The 18,939-nt window shown below is 38.5% G+C and overlaps 1 long non-coding RNA gene and 1 pseudogene across 1 annotated transcript in view; one reads left to right on the top strand and one right to left on the bottom strand.

Moving 5' to 3' along the window:
• Window positions 1–1,371: 1,371 nt before the first annotated feature.
• LOC134343383 (granzyme K-like) lies at window positions 1,372–18,309 on the top strand (annotated as a pseudogene).
• Window positions 14,419–18,939, bottom strand: part of LOC134343384 (uncharacterized) — a 17,619-nt gene continuing 13,098 nt past the window's right edge. Inside the window, exons 2-3 of the long non-coding RNA XR_010017216.1 lie at window positions 15,864–15,935; window positions 14,419–14,610 (exon numbers count right to left, since the gene is read on the bottom strand). This is a non-coding gene — a long non-coding RNA (uncharacterized LOC134343384). The remainder of the gene's footprint in view (window positions 14,611–15,863; window positions 15,936–18,939) is intronic.

Below are 18,939 nucleotides of genomic sequence, written 5' to 3'. Positions count from 1 at the left end.
AGTTCTTTTGAAGACCCTGACCTGGAGTTAACACTGACTACGGTTCTTTGTGGGAATGGAACCCACTCTCAGGGTTTTATAACCGGGCGTTGTTGTTCGGCATGCCAAGGGCTCGGCCTAAGAGTCCAGCGCAGTTGTTGGAAGCCTAGGATCTCAGAGCTCTGGAGACAGGCGGATCGAAGGTCGGTGTCACGGCAGGAGACCTGTGTGTTGTCTGGGGAGTCGGGATATCTATGGCTGTGTGCCGAGATCTTTGGGCACAGAGCTCAAAAAAAAGCGACGTAATGGACTTTTAACATCATACAGCAGTGAGTTATTTGTTATATCTCTCCACTTGCTGTGAAAACAGAGACACCACTTTTTCTGTTATTAGGGAGAGAGAGAGCCTGTGGTATGTCGAATACCGGGTGAAACGCAAAGACTTTGCGGTAACTGCAAGTCTGTGTCTTTGCTGTTGCTTTTCTCACGTTTGAGTGTTCGGTGGCAGGTGACGATGCTTTTTTTGCCAGTGGGGGAGTGGTATTGTTGCTTGTTGCCGCTTATGTGCGGGAGGGAGGGGAACGGGGGGGACTTTGGGGTTCCATCATTTGACTGTTGATCATTCTTTGGGGAATTCCTCTTTTCGTGGATGGCTGCGAAGAAAAAGCATTTCAGGATGTATATTGTACACATTTCTCTGACATTAAATTTACCTTTGAAACCTTTGAACATAAATAACAAATATAGGTGATTTCAAGAAATGCTGCGTGTTAGGCATATTTCATGGTGACTTTCATAATCTGCAACCCAAAATCCATAAGATAGTATTCAGGAAGCAAAATCTTTGATGTCTGGTGTTGTTGGCCGTTTCATTCCAACAAACATATCCCCAACTACCATCTGGGTGATGGATATTGCCATCGGCTTTACAATCTTCACAAGTCTGTGAACAAAAGGATGCCATCTATATTAATTCAGTGGAATAATATCATTTAGGTTGTCAATATTTGAAAGTAAATGCAATAAAGTGGCATATTCAAATGATGTTTCTCAAATTTAATTGTTTTTTTAAGACATCATTTAGTATGCATTCACATAGGATCTGAATAAATATTTTCTGCATGTTATCAGGATACAGCATTTCAATGAAATGTAAAGAGATAGACATCAGAATTAAAAGCAATCCCTTTCTGAAACCCATAATGTTTGCTGAAAAAAATCTGCTTCACTTTGACACCTTCATGTGACTTTCCATAACTGATGTTGATTCAGAACAGTAGATTTGCAAATCTTCACGTTCATTAGTGGTTTAGGGTGTTGGTGGGACACTGAAATAAATAAACCACTTCCCTCTAAGTTCATTATAAATTCAATAACTTTGGTGTTATCACAGAAGAAACAATGATGACTCCTTCACTGTACAATCCACTTGTTTTGTTAATTGTCATCTTCCTAGCTCCAGCGTGTAAGTAGCAAAATACTGAATACTAAAATACTTTCCATTCATGAAAGCATTTATTTTAATTATATTTAATTTATGATGCACATTATAAGCATGGTTTATGGTTCATGTTTATGGTACATTTTCTGTATTCGCGACAATATTTATCTTCTATATATGCCAATAGATGTCTACTTCATTGTTTTTACTTGTAATTTTATTTCTTATTTGGAGAGGAAAACTATATAAAATGTGGTTACAAAATTTCATTGAGCAATATGTCAAGCAGCATCTATGGAGGGAAGGAAATTGTAGAAGTGTTGGCTTATTGTTTCTCCAGTCTGTTGCATCTGCTGTTTCTTGTGTCTCCTTGTACTACTATCAATTTTGCCTGTAAATCTACTTCGTAATATCTAATTTTTAACTAGGTACTATTATGTTAAGGATTACTAAGAAGCTGTTGAATTTAATTTTGCAGCTATATAGGACACTGGTCAGACCCCACTTGGAGTACTGTGCTCAATTCTAATCGCCTCACTACAGGAAGAACGTGGAAAACATAGAGAGGGTGCAGAGGAGATTTACAAGGATGTTGCCTGGATTGGGGAGCATGCCCTATGAGAATGGGTTGAGTGAACTCGGCCTTTTCTCCTTGGAGCAACAGAGGATGAGAGGTGACCTGATAGAGGTGTACAAGATAATGAGAGGCATTGATCATGTAAATAGTCAGAGGCTTTTCCCCAGGGCTGAAATAGCTAGCACGACAGGGCATAGTTTTAAGGCGCTTGGAAGTAGGTACAGAGGACATGTCGGGGTAAGTTTTTTTACGCAGAGAGTGGTCAGTGCATGGAATGGGCTGCTGGCGGTGGTGGTGGAGGCGGAAATGATAGGGTCTTTCAAGAGACTCCTGGATGGCTACATGGAGCTTAGAAAAATAGAGGGCTGTGGGTAAAGCCTATGTAGTTCTAAGGTAAGGACATGTTCGGCACAGCTTTGTGGGCCGAAGGGCCTGTATTGTGCTGTAGGTTTTCTATGTTTCTGTGGCTGTCTCATCAGCTCACTGCCATTATCGTTCCCCGGTTATTCCCACCTCCCCCCAGTCGCTGCCTCACTTCTGCTTTAAAAGAGCAATATCTTCCTTCATTGTTTGGCGTTTCTGGTAGTTGCCCATGGACAATCCCGCACCCCCTGTGCCGTATGGTTCCACGTATTCCTTGGTCACTTCGCTTCTACCAACATGTGTATATCTTTAGGTTGCATCTGGTGAACCTCTCCCTGAAATATCTCCACAATAATTCCCACACTCTGCGAAATATAAATGACGGATACCAGCTAAACAGCACTTACTTAAAACCGCAGAGTATGTACTCCGCAATCTGCCACTTTTGAGCACCAGAACTCATGACGTTTGCTGTATTCCTTTCCATCACACTCGCAAAACGTGTGGGCTGAAATGCAGCTCCCCGAACGAATGAGTTTCCACGCCCCCACTCTGGCGTCGCGAACCATCGATAACCACCCTTCGCAACTGGTGGCTTCGTCTCACCAAATTAACACGCAAAGTTTTGTTTCTTACATAAACAAACATGCACACGCACACACCACATTTGTAGATACCAGTTCAGCTCTCCGTGTTTGTGATTTCTCTCGTTCCTGTGTACCACCGACCTGAACAGATCCAAGTGTTAGTGCTATTTTTTAAAATACTCACCGACGTAGACCACTAAAATCGCTGGCCACATGATGGGTCGGGAAGGTATCCCACTCCTGACACCAAATGCTGTTGCGTGAATGAAATCACTGGAGAAAATTACTGGTAGATACAGAGCTGCTTCCTTATTCGACAAAACAAGGTACAGCAGGCATCATACAGGGACACTTTTGGTCGAATGGTCTCCAGGCCCAATGTGAGGACAATATTTTACGTGCTCAACATCAAAGGACAACTTTATACTTACAATATATGGACAATACTTTCTTTGAAACTATGCACAAACTTCACACCTTCCAATTGCATGCTCACCACAGACATCTGATTTTAATGAATTTTTATCAACATTGTCTGGTCTGGGATTCATGACTTTTATGAACCCATTGTTCAGAGATGCACTCCAAATTAAATCCACAATTCATATTCAGATACGAACACTTGTAACCAAAGTCATTTGTTAAATGTAAATTGCTAATCCCCAAATTCCCTCGAACACCATTTTTTTAATAAGTTTTTTAATTGAATTTTCAAAATTGGTTACATGGAATAATAATATCTACCCTCCCCCCTTCCCCCCGATACATACCCCTACCTAAAAGAAAAGAAAGAAAAAGAAAAAAAAGAAAAAAAAAGGAAGAAAGACTGCCTGGATATTGGAAGGTCTCCACATGCTCCATGGGATTCGAAATAAATTTAATATATTTATTTGTTTCTTTCCCCAAAGGACCAACATCTTTATCATCGGAGCACCTATATACACAATCCTATCTTTTGTAAATAAGAACACCAAATATTCAAAAATGTATCATATTTATTTCTTATATTATAAGTAATTTTTTCAAGTGGAATACAGCTAAAAATTTCATTATTCCAAGATCCATACTTAAATACGAATCCGATTTCCAAGTAACTGCAATAGTCTTCTTGGCTACTGCCAACGCAATTTTTATGTTCTTTCTGGTATTTATTCAGTTTAAGTTTCGGTTTTATCCCTTCAATGTCACCTAATAAAAATAATATAGGGGTATGTGGAAGTTGAGTTCCAATAATTTGTTCCAATAAAACTCTTAAATTTATCCAAAAAGGTTGAATTTTGGAACAGGACTAAGTAGAATGTTAAAAGGTACCAATTTCTTGATTGTGTTTTCGATCATCGCACTTGGGAGCTTTACTTGGAGCTGGTCTACTTTGTTCACCGCCTTTGTCCCTTCTGACACGGCGTGTTTGGCCAGCTCCCCGGGCAGCAGCAGGTGCACGGCCGTCTGGATCTCCCGGGAAGTGATGGTCGAACGCTTGTTGTAATGTGAAAAAGACTAAGGAGCTGGTGGTAGACCTGAGGAGAGCTAAGGTACTGGTGACCCTTGTTTCCATCCAGGGGGTCAGTGTGGACATGGTGGAGGATTACAAATACCTGGGGATACGAATTGACAATAAACTGGACTGGTCAAAGAACATTGAGGCTGTCTACAAGAAGGGTCAGAGTCGTCTCTATTTCCTGAGGAGACTGAGGTCCTTTAACATCTGCCGGACGATGCTGAGGATGTTCTACGAGTCTGTGGTGGCCAGTGCTATCATGTTTGCTGTTGTGTGCTGAGGCAGCAGGCTGAGGGTAGCAGACACCAACAGAATCAACAAACTCATCCGTAAGGCCAGTGATGTTGGGGGGATGGAACTGGACTCTCTCACGGTGGTGTCTGAAAAGAGGATGCTGTCTAAGTTGCGTTCCATCTTGGTCAATTTCTCCCATCCACTACATAATGTACTGGGTGGGCACAGGAGTACATTCAGCCAGAGACTCATTCCTTCGAGATGCAGCACAGAGCGTCATAGGAAGTCATTCCTGCCTGTGGCCATCAAACTTTACAACTTCTCCCTTGGACGGTCAGACACCCTGAGCCAATAGGCTGGTCCTGGACTTATTTCATAATTTACTGGCATAATTTACATATTACTATTTAACTATTTATGGTTCTATTACTATCTATCATTTATGGTGCAACTGTAATGAAAACCAACTTCCCCTGGGATCAATAAAGTATGACTATGACTATTACACTGAAAACATGATCAGATAAGTTTGAATTTATTTTTTGCGGTGTAATGTATAATTGATGTAAAAAATTATATTGTACTAATCTGAGTCGAACATTTATTGTATTTGTCATACTGTCAAGACATAGTCGACCAATTTGTTTCATCAATATCAATATTCAAATCCATTTCCCATTTTTGTCTTGACTTATGGATTCCTTGTTTGTGTCTGTTTTTGAATCAGATTATATGTAAAAGAAATAAATTTTTTAATTTTTCCTTTTTGATTTCAAGTTTCAATTTCATTAGGTTTCAGCAAAAACATTGTTTGACCCAGTTTATCTCTTAAATAAGCCCTTAATTGAAAGTAACAAAAGAAAGTGTTATTTGATATTTTATATTTATTCTTTAATTGTTCAAGTGACATCTATATACCTCCTTCTTAACAGTCTCCTATACATCTAATCCCTTTTTGGTACCAATTATATAAAAGTTGATTATCCATTGTAAAACGAATAAGTCTGTTTTGAATCAAAGGTCTCCTTGCTAATAAAGATTTCTTTATTTCATCATCAACATTTATCTTATTCCATAGATCAATCAAATGTTTTAATACCAGGAGATTCTTTCTTTTCCCGTAGCCATTTAGATTCCCATTTATAAATAAAATCTTCGGGTGTATTTTCTCCTATCTTGTCTAATTCTATTCTAATCCATGCCAGTTTTCATTCGTCAAAGAAAGATGCAATAAATCTAAGTTGATTTGCTTTATAATAATACTTAAAATTTGGAAGTTGTAACTCTCCTGAGTCAAATTTCCCTGTCAATTTTTCCAACGATATTCTTGACATCTTACCTTTCCAAAGAAATTTCCTCACACGTTTATTTAACTCTTGAAAAAATTTCTGTGGCAGTTGTATTGGTAGTGTTTGAAATAAATACTCTAATCTAGGAAATATAGTCATTTTTACAGCATTGACTCTACCCACTAATGTTATTGGTAATATCATCCATTTGTCAAGATCTTCTTGAATTTTTTTCAATAGTGGTAAATAATTAAATTTATATAAATTCTTTATATCATTATCAACTCTTATACCTAAATACTTTATACCATTTATCGGCCATCTAAATTGGGTTGCTAATCGACATTGGCTATAGTAGTGGTCACCAAGCTTTTTAAGCCCAAGATCACCTACCTCGACCTTAGTGAAAGGCAAGATATACCTACTAAATTGTTTAGAGAAAGCACAGCTCAGATTGTACTTCCAATTTGAGGCCTTCTATTTGGGCGAATCGTATTTAAATTACACAAAATACTTTTGTCAAACTTTCAAATTAATTCAAACAAGAAAACACTGTAACTAGCATATCAAACAGGCCATAGCTGTCTTTCTTTAAGAATATTACAATACTTCACACCTTTAATTCTAAGTTTCATTATTTAATTTTATTTCAACACGAAAAATAAATGAATAAAAATTGACTGTTGCACTCAGTGTGATGACTGGGGCTGAATACTTTCTGCTAGTTCCCTGAAATTTGGCTCATAACTACAGACAGCCAGACTGAGACCGTCTGTGAGGTGTAGGGTTGCCAACTGTCCCATATTTCCCCCGCTAAGGTAGGACGTTCCTATGAAACCTTTCGTGACAAAATGCTTTACGCCAAAGAAACAATTACCATTAATTTATATGGAAAAAAATTTTGAGCATTCCCAGACCCAAAAAAAACCTACCAAATACACATAAAACCTAAAATAACAGTAACATATAGAAAAAGCAGGAATGATATGATAAATACACAGCCTATATAAAGTAGAAATAATGAAAATTAAGCCAAAACCGATTTGTGGGGTAAAAAAAAATTGGCACATCACGTATGCGCACACAGGTGCCCGCGCAAGGCTTCATGGTCATGGTAGTCTTTCTCGGGCAAACGCAAATGTCCCGGGATTTGACTGTTACTTTTGTCCGTTATTTGGGAGTGAGAAGGTTGGCAACCTTTGTGAGATGTCTGTCAGTAAGTCAGCTCCTGTACTTACATTTAATAATTTTCATCTGTGAAAATGCAATTTCACATAGATAAGTTAATCTGAAGTAGGCACTGACTTTTATTGCTATAAAACCAACGTGCACACCGCGCATTGCTCGGCCCCATCAGTAGTAATTGCCACCAGTTTATGAATGGGGATGTCATTTTCACGGACATATTTTTAAAAATCATTGTAAATATCTTCACTTCTCGTTCTTTAATTGCAAAAGAGTGAGGAAGTCCTTCTTTGTTGTAAAATCCTGGAAAGACATTCTGACAAATACAACAAGCTGAGCCGTTCGCATTACATCCAGGGATTCATCGAACTGTAGTGAAAAATATTCACAGAGTGACAAGTCGATCCATGTCCTCTGACAGTGATTCTACCCTCCTTGTCACTGTTGCAGGGCCAAGCGGTTGTGATGTCATTTTTGTTTTTAAAGTCATTAAAAACAGTCTCTGCGGTAATGGCCATTGCTTCCTTGAATAAATCGCCATCTGTAAAAGGCTTCTTGTGTTTAGCCAAAAGGTGAATTACACGAAATGATGCTTCAATAGCAGCCTTATTTTGAGCAGCATGATTTGTGAAAAACGATTGCTAGGCCTTCAACCCTGATTTCAGCTCAACTTTCCAGGCACGAATTGCGCTCTTTGGGGGGGTAGGTGTCTTTAAATTCCTGGTGGTTGGTGTTGCGGTGCTGCTCCAGATTCCCTCTTTTAGTCAGTGCCTGTGTTTGGTGGCACAACATACATACACACTTGTCTTTCACCAAGGTAAATAGAAATTCCTCTTCCTATTCTGGATGGAATTTGTATGTTTTCACCTTCTTTCATGGAGCCTCCGCCATGCTATCAGGATATCACGAGAAAGTGCCGATTGCGTCGCCTCTGATCTGAGCCGACATTCACCTAATTAATTAGCTTGTTTGTTTCGGCTTTTTTGCTAAAGCTGTGCTGTGTGCATCCCGACTACCACTGCACCCCTGCATGCTTCGCAGCCCGGAGGTTGGGGACACTGCCGTATATCGATGTTTGCGACAGTCTGTACTGTTACCTAATCTGATTGGTCACTTTGATGCAGCACAGGCTACGCTGAAAATGCGGTGCATGGAGGGGGAACTACACACATGCGCACTGGGCAGAAAGAACGGAACTAAACCCCCGCAACCCGGAAACAATCTCTCTTTACAAACAGCTTTTTAGTGAAAATATTGCTATATTACCATTATCCTAATTAGTATTACGTACTTTTATAATGCTCACATTACCACAGTATTTGTGTATTTATTTTTGATTTTTCTTCGAGATCGACTGGGAAAGTCTCAAAGATCGACCAGTCGATCGCGATCGATGGGCTGGCGACCCCTAGACTATAGTCTCCTTTAGTAAGAGGTAAGATTTCACTTTTATCCCAATTTACTGTATACCCTGATACTTTCCCATATTCTTCCAATCTAGAAGATAGTTTACGTAATGAATGCAGTGGGTTTGTTAAATAAATCAGAACATCATCAGCAATTAAATTAATCTTATATTCCTCCTGATTAACTCTAAAACCCTTAATATCTGAATCAATTCTAATTAATTCTGCTGATGGTTCTATCTCCAATAGAAATAAAGCAGGTGATAATGGACAACCTTGTCTAGTTGACCTTTTTAACTGGAATAGTGTTGAAATTTGACTATTTGTCACTACTTTAGCGTTAGGATTAGTGTTTAAGGTTTTAATCCAGTTTATAAAAGGTACTCCTAACCCGTATTTTTCTAATACTTTAAATAAAAAATCCCATTCCAATCTATCAAATGCTTTTTCTGCATCCAAAGCTACTACTATACTCATTTCCTCCCTCTTTTGTGCCAAATGAATTATACTAAGTGGCCGAGTTACATTATCTGCCGATTGTCTACTTTTAATAAATCCTGTTTGATCCATCTGTATTAATTTTGGTAAATATTTAGATAATCTACTAGATAATGTTTTTGCTATTATTTTACAATCCGTGTTCAACAAAGAAATAGGCCTATATGATGCTGGTTTTAAAGGATCTCCATCTTTTTTTTGGCTATTACAATCGCTGTTGAGAAAGATTTTGGAAGTTTATGTGTTTTTTCCGCTTGACGTATTAACTCCATAAAAGGAGAAATTAATAAATTTTCAAACTTTTGATAAAATTCAGGTGGAAAACCATCCTCTCCTGGAGATTTATTACTTTGAAGTGATCCTAAAGCTTCTTCAACCTCTTTTAATGTAAAAGGCATATCTAATCCTTTCTGTTCTTCCGAATTCAATTTTGGAAGAGTTATTTGTGATAAAAATCTTTCTATCTCATTAACATCGTTTCGTGATTCGGATTGATATAATTCAGAGTGGAAACTTTTCAAGGTTTCATTAATTTCTAAAGGTTTATAAGTAATTTTATTTGCACTTATTCTAATTGCATTTATCGTTTTGGAAGCCTGTTCTGTTTTCAACTGCCAAGCAAGAATTTTGATCTCTCACCTAACTCATAATACCTTTGCTTAGTTCTCATGATTGCTTTTTACCGTTCAATATGTCTGAAGCGTATTATATTGTAGCTTCATATTAACAAGTTGTCTTCATTTTTCTTCTATCTTATGTCTTTGAGATTCTTTTTCTAATTTTGTAATCTCTTTTTCCAATTGGTCTAGTTCTACCATATATTTCTTCTTAATTTTAGAAGTATAACTTATTATCTGACCCCTCAAAAGTGCTTTCATCGTATCCCATAATAAAAATTTATCGTCAACTGAATGAGAGTTTGTATCCAAAAAAAATTGGATCTGTTTTTTCATAAAATCACAAAAATCTTGACGTTTTAATAATATTGAATTAAATCTCCATCTATAAGTCGCTTCTTCCTTATCCGTCATTATTATTGTCATTAATAAAGGAGAGTGATCTGACAATATTCTCGCTTTATATTCCATATTTTTCACTCTGTCTTGAATATTCATTTATAATAGAAAAAAATCTATCCTTGATGAAGTTTTATGTCTATTAGAATAGAATGAATAGTCTCTTTCTTTGGGGTTAATTCGTCTCCATATATCAATCAAATTTAGATCTTTCATCAATGATAAGGTTAGTTATACTACTTTCGATTTTATAACAGCTTTGGTTGATCTATCCAAGACTGGGTCTAGACAAAAGTTAAAGTCTCCACCTATTAATATTTTATCATGTGCATCAGCCAAATTCAAAAAGGCTTCTTGTATAAATTTTGCATCATTTTCATTTGGTGCATAAATATTCACGACGGTCCATAATTCAGAAAAGAGTTGGCAGTGTATAATCAGGTATCTCCCCGCAGAATCAGTTATAACATTTTGTATTCTAATTGGTAATGTTTTGTTGATCAAAATTGCTACTCCCCTCGCTTTTGAATTAAATGAAGCTGCAATAACACTTCCCACCCAGTCTCTCTTTAATTTCTGATGTTCTGTTTCTGTTAAGTGTGTTTCCTGCAAGAAGGCTATATCTACCTTCATTTTCTTAATGTGTGTTAAAATTCTTTTTCTTTTCACCGGTCTGTTAGGCCCATTAACATTAAAACTCAAAAAATTCAGTAAATTAGTCATTATTCTTAACAAAATTACTCCAATCTAAAACATTACTTAACATCTCAACTCGCATAGTTTCTTGGGGAATCTCTTTAAACTTCACCATGTTGCTATGTGTTTCCCCCCCAATCATCCAGGCAAAAAGAAAGAAATAAAAGATAGATAAAATATAAAAAGAAAAGTAACAAAATACCCCCCTACTAATGTTGTGAGTGAAAAAAACCACATTGCCCCCCTCCATTTTGCGGGTCATGGCTGTCGCCACAATTGCACACATGAATCCTGTAGCGATTAGTCAGTATTTCTTCCAGCTCCCCGTAACAAAAAAAAATTATATATGAAAAAAACTATAATGTCACTATTCCCAACTAATATTCCTCAAACATTTTTTCCCCTCTATCATATAATTAATAATATACTTATATATTCTTCCGCCTTTAAAAATCCACCGTCTATTGCCTGTCCCAGTCTTCATCTTTAATCCATCTCGCTCCCCTATATTTCTTTTTGTGTCTGGTGAATATTCAAAGATTCTCGCACAAACTCCTCTGCCTTCCGGTAATTATTAAAAAATCTTTTTTCTCTGCCAACCAAAAAAAGTCTTCAATGTTGCAGGATAGCGCAGTATAAATTGATAACCATGATCCCATAGGACTTTTCTCACTAGGTTGAACTTCTTCCTTCTCTTCAAAAGTTCATAACTTATGTCAGGGTAGAGAAAAATTTTGTTCCCTTCTATCATCAATGGCCCTTTTCTATTCTTGGCAGCTTGGGCAGCCGCCTGTAGAATCCTTTCTTTATCTTGAAATCTTAAACATTTTATTAAAATTGATCGTGGATATTGGTCATGTTGTGGTTTTGATCTTAGAACTCTATGTGCCCGTTCAATTTCAATTGACCGATCTCCCTCTTCCATTCGCAAATTTTCCGGGATCCATCTTTGAAAAAATTCTATTGGATTATCTCCCTCTATACCCTCTTTCAGACCAACAATCTTAATATTATTTTGCTTACTAAAACTTTCCAGCACATCCACTTCTTCCCACAACCGATCTTTTTCCATTGTCAAGGCAAGAATATCATTTTCTGTTTCTTCCACTCTATCCTTGGTATCCTCCATTGTTCCTTCCAACTTTTTAACTTTCTTATCCGTTTTCTCCTGTCTTTTCATAGCCTTATCAAACATAATCTTCATGTTTTTAACCTCTATTTTTATTCCTTTTAATTCAAGCATTATTTGCACTAAAGTCTCTCTCATGTCTCCACGATATCCTTTACTTTTAATCTCTTCTTGTTCTTCTTCCTCCTTTTCTTCATCTGTTTTCTCCGGGGAGTCCGATTCTGACCCAGATCACTCTCACTTTCAGTGGCAGTCAGTTCCTGTAGTTCGACTTGTACCGATTTGCGCATGCCTACTTCTTTACGCATGTGCAATTCCCCCTTCTTCTTCCCAGGGACAGCTGCCGCCACCAGTGCCCCCTGTTCTTCAATGCCAGAGATAAAATGTGTCTCCTCAGAAGGAGATCCAACCTGAGCCCAAGGTTCTATCGCAGTAGTAGGCCCTTTTTGCTTCCCATCTCACGGTGTCATCAAAACGGTAGTCTTCTTCTGTTTCTGTTTACGAGGCATATCCTAAAATAATCTTGAGTAGTTTATAAGTAGTTTTCAAAAAAGAATTTATTAACATTTCTTTATTTAAATCATACTTTGCTGATTTTTTATAGGAGAGCTGGATTTCCATGTCTCAATCCTATGTCATCATGTGATGTCTGACCCCTCCCAGCCCCGAAAACCTTTGGCACATCTATTCCCGGGATGTGGTTTTGGGTTTCTCTCCCTCTACTATTGATGTTACCCTCTCTCGAATCTCTTCTATTTCCTGTACATCTACGCTCACCCCATCTTCCCTCTGCCGTAATAGTGATAGAGTCCCTCTTGTCCTTTCCTACTAGCCCATCAGCCTCTGCATCCAACACATTATCCTCCGCAATGTACACCACATGTAAAGGAAACCGACTACTAATCATATCTTTACATCCCCCCAACTCCCGCTTTCTACAGCGATCGATCTAGTGCCATATTGGGCTGAGTCCATTACGCTCTGTACATTCTTACTCTCTTGTACGTTCGAATGGCCATGATACAACTACTCTAGGGTTATCCCTGTCAAGGTTAATTAGGGATGGCTAATAATTGCTGGCATTGTCAGTGACGTTCACAATCTGTGTGTGAATAAACATGCATGTGAAATAAAATGTCAGTATCTTCTATATATTGCAGATCCCGGAGCTAAAATTATTGGAGGTCATGAAGTTAAACCGCATTCAAGACCTTACATGGTATCTCTCCAACGACGTAACAGGAGCCGTATGTACACTCCCTATTGGGGAGGTGCTTTGATCACACCGAAGTGGGTACTAACTGCAGCACACTGTGAAAAGTACGCTACGTGATGTATGAATAAAAAAAATTTTGTGATTAACATGCAAGTGCTTAGCTCCCAATCCTAGCTTTCATAAAATAATTACTTTTACACTGTTGTCACATCGTCACTAATATGTGTATCACTGTATAACTGGCATTTATTTTTATCAGCACGTTTCAGTTTGAATGGTCAGATAAACACTCAGTGGCCACATTATTAGGTACCTCCTGTAGCTAAAAAAAGCGGCCACTGTGTGCATGTTTATGGTCTTCTCCTGCGTAGCCCATCCACTTCAACGTTTGACATACTGTGAGTTCAGAGATGTTCTTCTGAACACCACTGTTGTAACGCGTGGTTATTTGAGTTACTGTCGACTTCCTGTCTGCTTGAACCACTCTGGCCATTCTCATCTTTCTCTCTCATCAACAAAGCGTTTTTGCCTAAAGAACTTCTACTTACTGGATGCTTTTTCTTGTTTTTCACAACTATCACTGTAAAAGCTAGAGAACGTTATGCCCGAAAATCCCAGGAGACCAGCAGATACTCAAACCACCCCATCTGGCACCAACAACCATTCCACGGTCAAATTCACTTAGATCACATTTCTTACCCATTCTGATATTTAGTCTGAACACAACTGAATCTCTTGACCATGTCTGCATGCTTTTATGGACTCAGTTGCTGCCACATGATTGGCTGATCGGATATTCGCGTTGAAAACAGGTGTACAGGTGTACCTAATAAAGAGGTAGCTGAATGTATGATACCAGTTCCACAACTAGATTTTAGCATTCTAAGTAAGCGTAGGAGTAATTTACAATCAGCTTGTCTGATGAACACTTTCAAACAATTTCAATCGGGGTATAGTCTTGGGCCTCGCTTGGACACCGATTGGCTTTTGGAATTTGCACATTAAGTACCAAATATAATGTTGCTGAATTGTATATTTCCATAAAATTTACTATTTGATTGTTGCCTTCCTCATGAATTTCTGTAAACTATTTTTTAAGCAAAGTGTGATTAATTATCTTTATTTTTGATTGGTAACAGAACAATTGCATCAGGCCAGTTTCTTCGAGCAGTTCTTGGAGAACATTCTTTTTCACAGAATCAGAAAAATGAACAAAGACTGCGCATCATCAAACAGATTCCCTTTCCAAAATACAACAATGGGACTTGGAAAAATGATATCATGCTGCTGCAAATATGATTTTTTATCTCATTCTTACGCAGTGTTTAAGATCTTTAATTTGCTTATTAGCAATGTTTACTTTACTGAACAATAACTGTTGAATGGCATTCGTGACTTGGATGAGAATTATTGATTGTGGAGAATATTAGTATTGGCAATGATCCCTCCCATCTGTCCAACAGTCTCCTTGATTCCCTTCCATCAGGCAGGAGGTTCTATAGAAATAAGACAAGAACTGTTAGGATGTGAAACAGCTTCTTCCCCTGGGCTGGAACATGACTGAACTCCCTGCCACCACCTGGGTCTCATCAGTTATGAAGCGCCAGTAACACGTGCTGTTTACTTTTTAACTATGCAACTTATTATTTGTGAATTTAATTGTGGTAATATTACGTCATGTGTTATGTGTATGAGGTACAGTATATGTACTGTGTTGTGACTGGTCAGGAGGAAGGTTGTTTCGCTTGGCTGAGTACAAGTGTACGATTGAATGACAATAAACTGAACTTGAACTTGAGCTGTCTAAGCCTGGGCAATGTCACAGTTAACCTTGTCCTTGACATAGAAAGGGGTAGTAAGTTAATTGATCACATGGGTATAATTGGGTGGCTGGGTTCATTGGGCCAGAAGAGCCTGTTACTGTGTTGTAGCTTTATACTAAATTAAATATAAACTTTAATTACAAGTGTGACAGATGCTAAGTCTGTCTTGTTGGAGTTTCATCATCATCATCAAAGAAAGAGTTAGATAGTGAAGAACCTTCACAGTAGGATTAGTGCTTTATGACCATCACCCACACCACAATTTTCATGACAAATTATCGATTCCATTATATGAAATGTAAATGATATTTAATTTTTTTGGTCACTTTGAAATGAGTCTCTGTCCCTTGATCATCTGAAAAAAAAAGCAGATTATCTGCAAAGTACAGAATTCTGGAAAACAAAATATTTAAATAGATAAACTAACAAATCTCTTCAGGAGTAAAGAGATCATTCAAGATATTTTTCACTTTTAGGAGCACAAATATGTGAATTAAATGTTTTTGTGTCAACTGCTCGAGACTGCTGCAAAAATCAACCAGTACGTGAATGTACTCAACCTACCGAAAGGAGGAATCACTGACATGAAATCTGGAACAACGTGCACCGTGGCAGGATGGGGAAAAACAAAAACAGGCAATTACTCTGACACACTTCAAGAGGTGGAGGTCGAGGTAATTGATCGGCGAACATGCAACAGCAAGAATTATTACAATCATAGACCTGAAATAACCCAGGACATGATCTGTGCTGGTGACAGAAAGGCAGAGCAGATTCATGTGAGGTGAGTATGCAGTCACGCCGTGTTATCAGTAACATTTCTGTAAAGCTACCGGATGAAATATAAATACCCCAGTGATTCACTGGTGCCTTCTATAGATTGAAACTTTCCAGCCTTCCTCAGTGTTATTGTGATTGGCTCTTACCTGCTTTCTGAAGGGCTACTCAGTTGAATTAAAAAATTCTTCAGAATGAGGTCCGGCATTACCTTAGGGAAGCTAAGGGAAACTAGATTAAGCCATAAATGCAACATTTACAGGCAATGTCCACATCCCAAGGTGGATTAAAAAAATAACTATCAGATAAGTCTGTGTTGATTATGGAGGAACCATTTTCTTGCATTTTCTAGAATCTCATTCTAGGCCCCGAATTTTGGTGACAACATAACTCACTATGATTTCTCTACCAATAAACTTTGTGTACCATCAGTGTGATGATGAAATGGGCAGATGCAAGATAACAGAATCAATCCAGAGAAATGGAACGTATTGATATGTCTAAAATGTAAAGACAATTTATTCTAAATTGTGTCAATTTGAAAATAAGGATCATGCTAGATCTAGTGCTCTGTCTGATCCTAACATCCAGTTGGGGATAGAGTGGATCAGTCTGGCTGACACTCTGTACCCATGAGGTGCCCTGTGAGGCAGGCCAGGCTCGGGACGCCGTGCAGAATCAGGAATTGGATCCTGAGGATTTGCCTCCATGAATATCCTGACAGCCTTCAACAGCTCACAGTGAACAATATCAGAGATGATTAAAAACTACACAAGCATATTTAAAGAAAATTGTTTAAAGATAACTGATCATAATAAAAAATGATTAAAACAGTTAAGATAAAGTAAATTTAATAGACCATTTCCCGTTATTTGGTTATTTCACAGACCAGTGACTCCATTCAGTGAAGGAGATTGCTGTTCTTGTGTCAGCTAGTTTTGCTTAAAAGCAGTGGGGTTGGTACAAAGTGAATCTGGCCAGATGCACGAGCTGGGTTCAGTGGAGAGTCGAGTGGCAGCGTGGAAGGACAGCTACACCAGCATTTGACATCTGTTTCATTCTGAACTTCCCAGAGGCATATCTACGGAAAATAGTGTCTATGGCAAGAACTGAAATTGGGCCCCTGTCCAAACATCTGACACCCATCTTTTAGATAACTTTACCATAATATCAGCTCAAAAATACAAGTCAAGCTCATTAATTTTTTAATTAACAAATTATGGCACTACCTGAAAATTATAACTGCACCTTCCTTGCTTTCGCTGATGCAAATTGATCTATGATGTGATCAAAGTCAGTTTTTTTAGTTTCTACTCTTTCTACACTCAGCAGAGCAAGATCACAGAGTCTGCCTTGACCCATGGAGGCTCTCAAATATGAAAATATTAGTTTTAACTTGTAGAATGTTCTCTCACAGCTGGCAATGGAAACTGCGATGGTTAGCATTATCCGAATAGCAATGCGAAGATTGAGGAAGACTCCCTCATCTCCATACTGAACAATAAATTCAAGAAGCTCTTCAGATCTTAATATTTTCATGTTGACGCGCCTTGAAAGCAACATTCTGCAATCCAAAATTTCTTCATCTAGCTGCTGTCCATCAACATCAGAGCTGTACAATTCCCCCAAATTTTTACACTTCTTTAGGTTGTTGCTGTCAGCACCGTAACACAGTCCCTCCCTAAACATTGAGAAAGAACCCAAACTTGGTGTCAGTGTCGTGCAAACGAGCGAACCCTTCGTCCACTTCTCTGTGAAGACGGTTGAGTGTTCCCTTCATGACTCTTTCCATTTCCTGCTTAGCTGTTAACCCAGCCTCTCTCGAGTTCTCATCAGCCATTCGTTTCTTTTGTCTCTGACGTCTTTCAGCTCCACTTTCCTTCTTCTTTGTGAAGAAACATTTCATGGTCTTCTGACACAATGCTCTGAAATCAGGCCATCCTAGTGCTTCTCACCCATGATAATCAAAGACAGATCATACACCTGAAGAAAATTCTTTTTTCACTATCCGAGGATGGCTTGTCTGACTTTAATAGAAACTGCTCAGTGGTGCCCCCTTCAGGTGACACCCAGGGCACGTGCCATACCTGCCATACCTTCGATACGCCACTGGTACTTCAACATTCCACTAGAATTTGAAGTCAAACTGAAGTACAGATTGTAGATGGCTGACGGTTTTCTACACAATGGCTAATTTAGGAATAAACTCAATCCAGGCCATCGGAAACATTCCATGAAAAGACTCTTTGTGAGTCCAGTTATCTACATTTACCCTAAAGTAAACTCACACCTCCTCGGGACAGCTGGACATGGATAATGAATTGTGATGTGATGTCAAACTGACAGTTTGCAGTCTGTCACTTTAGTGCTCAATTCTGCTCAATTATCACCTTCATGTTCTTCTCTCTCTTCCAGGGTGATTCAGGTGGCCCTTTGATATGCGACAGAAAGTATACTGGGATTGTGTCCTTTGGCGGAAAAGACTGCACAAATCCCCAAAAGCCTGGGGTGTTCACTTTACTAACAAAGAAATACATTGATTGGATTCGGTCTATAATTGATTTACCACTGAAGGATGCTGAAGAGCTGTACTGAGTAATCACAATCCTGCTTCACTCTGCTTTACTTACACTGATGCTCAGTTAATTGGCCTAGAGGGCCGGCTTGCTTCTATCCTTACCTTTTCTGCATTGCATTATGTTTTACTGCAAAGTGCAATAATAAAACTATAATTCTCAAATTCCTTGCCTTGTGAAATGCCTGTCATCTGATGTAAGTTATGAAAGTGAACTGAACCACATGTAGGTGACATTTTACACTAGCAGCAGTGATTTGCTTTGCACCATTGATAACTTTAGAGATGTAGATAGTGGAGAAAATTAGATTCTGAGATAATTAGAATTGGCATTAAAATATCATCGATTGATTGTGGAGAAGCTTTATAGAGGTTGTCACAACTTCATGGGCAGAAGGGCCTGCCCTGTGCTGTGACATTCCTTGTTCTATCAAGTAAATATTGAACTTTTGAACTGAATGGTCCTCTTGCACTACCAATGATTCAATGAGATTTACAGGGAGATGTTGCTTCCTGCTTGTCATTGCGAACTGCCGCAACTCCAACAGTGACCTTAGGTCAGCTGCAGGGTCATCAGCCGGGGACCACCACTCATTGATATCTCTCTCCCTTAGCCCTGGTACATCTCCTGGTGGCACAGCAGTGACAGG

The sequence above is a fragment of the Mobula hypostoma genome, chromosome 3 (genome assembly GCF_963921235.1).
Source record: "Mobula hypostoma chromosome 3, sMobHyp1.1, whole genome shotgun sequence".
Lineage (NCBI taxonomy): Eukaryota > Metazoa > Chordata > Chondrichthyes > Myliobatiformes > Myliobatidae > Mobula > Mobula hypostoma.
This window is presented reverse-complemented; position numbering and strand designations above follow the sequence as displayed.